At 34.4% G+C, this 7,843-nt stretch overlaps 1 long non-coding RNA gene across 1 annotated transcript; it reads right to left on the reverse strand.

Moving 5' to 3' along the window:
- Positions 1–4,462: 4,462 nt before the first annotated feature.
- Positions 4,463–6,647, reverse strand: LOC132848940 (uncharacterized). Its single transcript, XR_009648783.1, has 3 exons — positions 6,382–6,647; positions 6,205–6,260; positions 4,463–5,246 (listed from the first exon to the last, which is right to left on the reverse strand). It is a non-coding gene; the product is annotated as an uncharacterized LOC132848940 (long non-coding RNA).
- Positions 6,648–7,843: the final 1,196 nt, after the last annotated feature.

Here is a 7,843-nt window from a genome sequence, read left to right on the forward strand (position 1 = left end):
ACCATTCTACTCAAACTATCAATTTCGTGGCTAAGAACCTGACCCTTGAACTTTCCCTTTAGTATAGCGACCCCCGCAGACCTAGTGCTGAAATGTGACAACCATATGTCATTTCCCCATTGACTTCTCCAAAACCTTTCATCTTCCTTACAAGAATGTGTTTCTTGAACGAAATAAAAATCGACACCCTTTCTTTTACAATATAAATTGTATAGATTGTATAGGTGCCATTCTTAACATAACTACAACTTGTTACCAATATAGCCTACATAAATCGGCTGTCGCTTACACGAAAATAAGGAAAGTTGCTTGCTCCGATCAATATATGTTCCAGTTAGCGAAACCTTAGGTAACTCGAACCTCGTTCTTATCTATGTAAGCCTTATCACCTACAAAGTAAGTCTCTTTCCCTCTTTGCATGCCTTTTCTACAAGAGGCCATAACTTGGTGCGTGCTTCTTTGTCTGCAGCAGTCAGATCCTCTTTGAAGCGAAGATGCTTTCTTTGTAAATATTCATTAGCTTTGGCAAATCTCCACACCAAGTCTCTTGCCGTCCGTGAAAGAAACCTGATGAATACTGGTCGCGATGTTCTTCATCTCTGGAGGTTTGCCAATCCTGTGGACTATATCGATGGCACCTGTCACAAGTGTGCACTCGGCTTCTGGAAGGATCTCTCTGCATATTTCTCTCACAACCGCTTTAACGTCTTCTTCTGATCTCTCAAAGACTCCGTAAAGGTGCAAGTTCCATCGCCTGTTATATCGCTCGGCATCATTCAGCTTCTGTTCCATTTCTTGAATCTTTTTTATCCACTAAAGATCATGTATTTTATGAAGCATTCATGAGAACCCTACAGGGGAAATGATACGCTGATGTGAGATTGTACATGATTGAGCTTAGCTTAAGACTTACATGATTATTTTCTAGCTGATTAATTAATTAGCAATGTTGTAGATTAAGTAGTCGATTAACAATACTGGTATCTATCATTTAGAGTTTAGATTTTGCTACAGATTAATGATTAGTAAATTTTTTTGTATTGTCCCAGGGACAAAAGGGGGGAATTGTAGTGGAAATTTTTCTTTAGAGATGTTCACACGAATCTGTCCTTCTATGCTTCTGTATTTCCCATGGCTGGTAGTTAGTGTGACTATAGTTTCTCTTCAACACTATCTATCAGACCTTTCCCGTGAGACCTTAGTTGTTCCCGTGGGATTAGTTTGGTTGAGCAGGCGATGTTTTGGCTTTTACATGTCCTGTTTCATTTCTTTTACTGTCTATAAAACCCTGATGTTATCCATGATCGGCCCTTCCTCTCTGATTTTACTCGTGAAGTGTTGGGTCCTTCTGCAAAGCTGAACACAATAAACCGTGGAACCTTTTTTACTATTGCCCGTGCCTATCGATGTGATATTTTATGCTTTAATTCTCTCAAACCTCAAAACTTCCACAACAGATTCCACACACTGTGATTTAAGACATGCATTGCCCTTCTTTAAATCAGCGATTTCCTGATAACAGTACTCAAGTGACTTTTTAAGTCCTTCGATTTGTAGTGTTTTGTTTGACTGCCATATCAATTTGATCAGCTCTTTGATCGATTTTGGCCGTCAGAACGTGGATAACGTTCTCTTGCATCTCAGCCAAAGACGGTTCATTCTCCCCATCATTCTTAACTTTCTTTGGTGGACGTTTCTCTGGAGTATTGGGGTTGGTGTTACAGGTACCTCCTTCAGACGCTTTACAGGCATAAGAATGAAGATCCTTACGACACCTCTTTTCTTTCGTTGATTCAGTCTCCATCTCCACAGAGTCCTCCATCTCTATAATCCGAACACAAATCAGTTGTTAAATGTCTCCAAAAGTGTCTTTACAAATGTATCGCTAACAATGTTTGGCAACCATACAGTTTAAAACTTATTATAAGTGGACCCCATATTTCTGTCTCAGCTCAAAACACCACAACCGCTCACGTCATCATCTTGAGCGCCCACCTTCATTTTGTTTTACACAACCCAGTCTCATGGCAGTTTGTGACATAGGTTATGAAATGTAATCTATTTGATTCGTGTTTGCGGAGACGGAGCTCCCTTTTTTAACGTGTCAAAACGTGCTGAGGCTCACGGGTAATGCGGGCGTCCGCATTTGCGATTGGGTGATTTCTGTAGGCCGCGAATTCTAAATGTTCAAATTTGATCATTACATTCAAGTAACATTACCTGGGAAGTGGTTTGAGCGCAATGAAGGAGAATTCACGGACTGCAGAAATCAGGAGAATCAAATAAAACGGATGGTCATGACATCGTATTGTTGAATTATCAAGCACACTTTCTTGTTTATGTGTTGAAAGAAAGATGAGAAGAGAATCGGCGGTGGGTCAGCAGGTAGTTTTAGCTGACGTATGAATGTGTGTGTGTGTATGTATGTGTGTGTGTGTATGTATGTATGTGTGTATGTATGTATGTGTGTGTGTATGTATGTGTGTGTGTGTATGTATGTGTGTATGTATGTATGAGTGTATGTATGTGTGTGTGTGTGTGTATGTGTGTGTATGTATGTATGTATGTATGTATGTATGTATGTATGTGTGTGTATGTATGTATGTATGTATGTATGTATGTATGTAATTATATGTGTGTGTATGTACATGTGTGTGTGTGTGTGTGTGTGTGTGTGTGTGTGTGTGTGTGTGTATGTACTCTATGAATTGTGAACAAATGTAAAAGTTTTTGTTTATGTTTAATATGTTTACAGTTTACCACACCCTTCCTAAAACTGATCAGCCAGCTTTAACAATTCTATACAGCTTTATCTATAGGTTTTGTAGTGTCTAGGGTTCACACATCTGAATGTAGCATTAAAGGAGTGTATTTTCCATCAATCTTTTCTTAAACTGCTAGCCCACCCACTTCCTCTTCAGTTGGCTGCTGCTGATAGACCACAAACATGCAACACATAAATCTTTCACTTTAGACTGTAATCTTTCACTGAACTGTTATTTTATAAGTTTTAGCAAATTAACCAACTCAAACATATAAACTTCACGACATATCAGTGAATCCTAAATAGCAAAGATTTTCTATACATTAGTATAAAAAATAAATAGCAAAAAATCTCTATACATTTCTATATATTAGCTTTCTATACATAATGTTTAACACTGTTTCTCTATCCTGGTTCCCACTGTTTTGCCTATTTTGATGCTTTCCCAGATCTCAGTCTCTGTGAATTCTGTGTTCATGATGTTTTCTGAGTGGATATATGAAGTCAATTTGGCACATTCAATGTGTGAATACAAAGAAAAATATGGAAAACCTCGGACTCTTTTTGTTTCCTTTTTCAGAGCATGTAATGCTCATAAAAGATTTACGTTAACATTTGCTTTTACATTCATGAAACATTTTGTAGACGGTGGATGACAGCGAGTAGCTTAGCAACAAGCTATTAGTATGGCCAAGTGTTTATCTAAAGCAAATACTGTTCTAAACTAATTGCTAACTATAGAAGGAATTTTTACATTTCACAGTTTAATGATTTAATTTCTCCCCGTAAATGGGGAAAGAACTGGTAACTGAGAAGACATCAAGATGATGAACTGAAATTTCAGTTTTAGGAGCTGTTTTTTTTCAGTTAGCTTTAGCCAGATGTGAGGGGAAATTGCATATTGTGACCTTGCCTTAAATACATCATAACTTATAAGCCTGACTTATTAAATAAATAGGTTTTACAAATAAAACAGCATAAATAAACTAAAAATGTATTTTATTAGGCCAGGAAACCACAGTGTCTGAGTGCTAAAAGATCTCTCTCTCTCTCTCTCTCTCTCTCTCTCTCTCTCACACACACACACACACACACACACACACACACACACACACTTGAAGCTAGAACAGGAGAAATATATATATATATATAATAACAACAATAATGTTATAACAATGTAATAACAATACTGTAATATTGTTCACTTCCAAAAGACATACAGACTGCAGTTCATCTTTGTAACATTGTAAAATAAATAAAACGTTTATTGTCTGTGATTATTGTATTAATGTGAGTTGCTTCACAGGAGGTCAGGTTAATCAAAATCAAATAAGTATTAAAATACCACAGGAGTAATTAAACAGGAGTAATTAAAAAACATGACCTGCGATGGGTTGGCACTCCATCCAGGGTGTATCCTGCCTTCATGCCCGATGACACCTGAGATAGGCACAGGCTCCCCGTGACCCGACGTAGATCGGATAAGCGGTAGAAGATGAATGAATGAATGAATGAATGAATGAATAATTAAAAAACATAGAGAAAGAAGTATATATATTTATATGAAGAACTTAATCATAACAAATAGTTTTTTTCAAAGTTTATTTGAGAAAAACATCCAAGAGCAGATTTAATGTCTAGGTTGCAATAATAATAATAATAATAATAATAATAATAATAATAATAATAAAACAGCCAATATGAAACAACCGATATGCATATAGTATTTACATAAATAACTTGATGGATATTTTTTTACAAATACTGATATTGTCACAATCTGTATTTTTGGCACTTGTTTTTGTTGTGTGGAAATAGTTTGGATTGCGTAAATACATAATTGCTAAAATATAATCCTTTCCAATTTTCTTACTTAAACCAAATAAGTTCAATCTTCAGGCAACTAAGTTAACGTGGGCATCAACCACTAAAAGTGGTTCAAGTATGCAGACGTCAGTCAAAATGATTACAATTTGATATAGGGCATGGGGCATAGGACAATGGGGCATAGAAGCCTTTACTATCGCCTTGAACCCCGATCCTCCGATCAACATCCCAGAGCCTTAACCATTTGAGCCACCACTACCCCAATATGATATGATACTTGTTTGAAGATTTAGCAGTTTTATTTTAGGGTTACCACCATTGTTAAAGGTTTGTATAGCACATAGGATTATTTACAGAAAAAGCTTTGTATTAGATTGCATTAGCAAAATGTACTGTAAAGTGTTAAATTATTACCAAATTACAGTATACTACCCCCATACTGATCACCACTCTTTAAGACTTCTTTAAGTTGAACGAAGGTTAGGTCATGGTTCAACTTGCGATATTTTCGATTTACGATGGAGTCATCTCCTTCATAACTCAGGGATTAGCTGTATAAAAAAAATCTCACTCTGATATTATTGTGAATGCACACATGATGAACAAGATGAACTCTTGATCTCATCTCTTCACTCTTTACACACATTTCCAGCACCTATAAATGATAAATTAGAGCTATTTAGATTTCAGTTTTTAATGTTTTAATGTTTTAAAAAATATATATTTTAATACTTATAAATAAATATAGATTAAAGCCAACAGCAAATAAGTAAGAAACATTTAAAAGGCAATTCAAATACATTTCTACAATTATACAATAATTCTAAAATATAAAGCACTAAATAGCTATGGTTTATTTAGAAAAAAGGAAAAACTGTTCTGTGTTATTACTCTTCACTATATGCATGTATTATAGATAAATTTATATACATTTCTAATAAAATCCTAACTGCAATCACACCATAGGGCTGAACAATGAACTTATGATAAAAATGGAACAAAAATATGATTTCAATCCATTTTTGAGTTTCCTAAGAACTCTATTCCACATTAGCTAGTGATACATCCGCAGAAGCTAGGCTTATAAACCTATAGTTATAGGGACAGGTCATGGTGGAAAGGATATACATATAGCACAAACAAAAAGTGCATTAAATTCAATTTCCATTGTAAAAAAATACAACAACTGAATTATTTACTGTTTTAAAAGTATATAAATCTATAGATCTATTTATTGAGGCTGTGAATACACTGAGCTTTTTAAAATTAAGATCAACCACAGGATATTGAAGGACTAGAGGATTCACTCATATAGTTTATGTAGTGTTTGGGCTGCTGTGCTGTGACCAGTGTAACCAGAATGCACAGCTCTTTTTTTTCTGACAGCAAGTGCTATAGACCATTTCAGTGGTTACTTCCTTCTGCAATCTTTATCTGATACCCAGCAGCCAGTAAAGCTTGCTTCAAAAGGAAGCAGAGTGACCACTAATTTTAGAATAGCTTCTGCTGCTACATTGTTTTTGCAGCTATTTGTAACTCCTACTGAACAATTCTGATAATTCTGTAAATATTTCTCACTCAGTTTGATATTTTTAAACAGAACTTTCTCTTACCTATGTGTCCTGCTTCAGCTCTGAGTAAAGAGTGTCAGGTTCGACATTGGCTTTCACTGGGTGACAAGAACAAGACACTCTGTATTAACATCCACAGTCAACTCAAATCCATCCCACTTGCTCAGGAGACATAAATCTGTATGAATTGAATAAAAAAATTAATTTAAAACATTTTACCTTGTTTTTTCTTTGCTTTTTTCTGTGTCTTCAGTTCAAGCTCAGCGTAAGTTACATCACTGGGTCCAGCATCATGATCTGCAGTGACAGTAAACAAATACAAACAAACACAGTTTTGACCTGAGTCAAGTTTGGTTAAATAAAAACAGTGGTGAATTACAGGTGAATGATGGGATGGAAATGAATACCAGATATGTACAGACTGTTGTCACCTGTTCTAGTTTTGAACTGAACGTGTTACATTTGTTTACGATTTTTATACTTGCAAAAAAATATGCACATTATCCTCTCTCTCTCTCTCTCTCTCTCTCTCTCTCTCCTGTATTTACTGTTTATGAGATTTACTGTATTTACTGTATGGATTTATTCTGAGATTTATTCGTTTTAGTAAAATTGGAAATATTTAAAAATAAATAATGAAGTAATGTAATTTCTTTTACTTTTACCTGCATTGTGAACGGTGGCATAAATGTTGTCACCTCCTACAGAAAAAAGCGAATAAAGAGAACGATGCAGATTTTCTGATCTGTTTAAAAGTAATTCCAGTGAAATGATCATTTACATGAGCTTGTTAGTAAGAATATACTCTTATATTAAATCACTGTACACATAAGGTAAGTATTGATGATGTGGCACACTGTCTGACCGGTCTGAAGTGGTGTGTTTCCTGACTGAGAATTCTCAGCTCCTGACGGACTCTGGACTGGTGTCTGATTGCTGTTCTGCTGTATGCCTCTGTCCTTTCCTGGATGACAAAACAGAAATTCTTCATTTACTAGAGCTGTCACACATCAGTGTGTGTGTGTATATATATATATATATATATATATATATATATATATATATATATATATATATAAAATATAATTTTACGCAACAGTCTCTTTTAACATGCCAAATAAAAACAAATTAATTTGTCATTCACAGGAGTCTTATGACAACATTTATGTATCATTCATGAAATTCAGTTAATGTAAATCAAGGCAAATTTAATTTTATGAAGAATCAATGCGAACCAATTAAAAGAAGAATAATGGCACCACATAAAGGAAGGAAAAGTTAGTATGTCTATAGCTGAGCTGCACATTTTTTTTGCCTTCATCAACATTTATAACTGATTATAATTATTATTAGTGAAATTTATAGCTGATTATAACTTATCGACATACATGCATGAGTATGAAGAAAATAGGGTGGGATTTTTTTAGTTTGGCAAACAACAGCATTTATACTTCACTTGAATTTGAAGAATAAAGAGTAATAAATGGATACCAAATTGAGTATTTCTAAGTAAACTTCATCCTAAATATGATTATTATTATTATTATTATTATTATTATTATTATTATTATTATTATTAAATTTTTTAGGTTGTAACTACTTTTTTTTTTTTTTTAAATAATAATCCTGTATAAAATTATGTGTAATGAGAGTAATTGTTGAAAACTTATTTCCATGTTTG

Source organism: Tachysurus vachellii, chromosome 7, assembly GCF_030014155.1.
Source record: "Tachysurus vachellii isolate PV-2020 chromosome 7, HZAU_Pvac_v1, whole genome shotgun sequence".
Taxonomy (NCBI): Eukaryota; Metazoa; Chordata; class Actinopteri; order Siluriformes; family Bagridae; genus Tachysurus; species Tachysurus vachellii.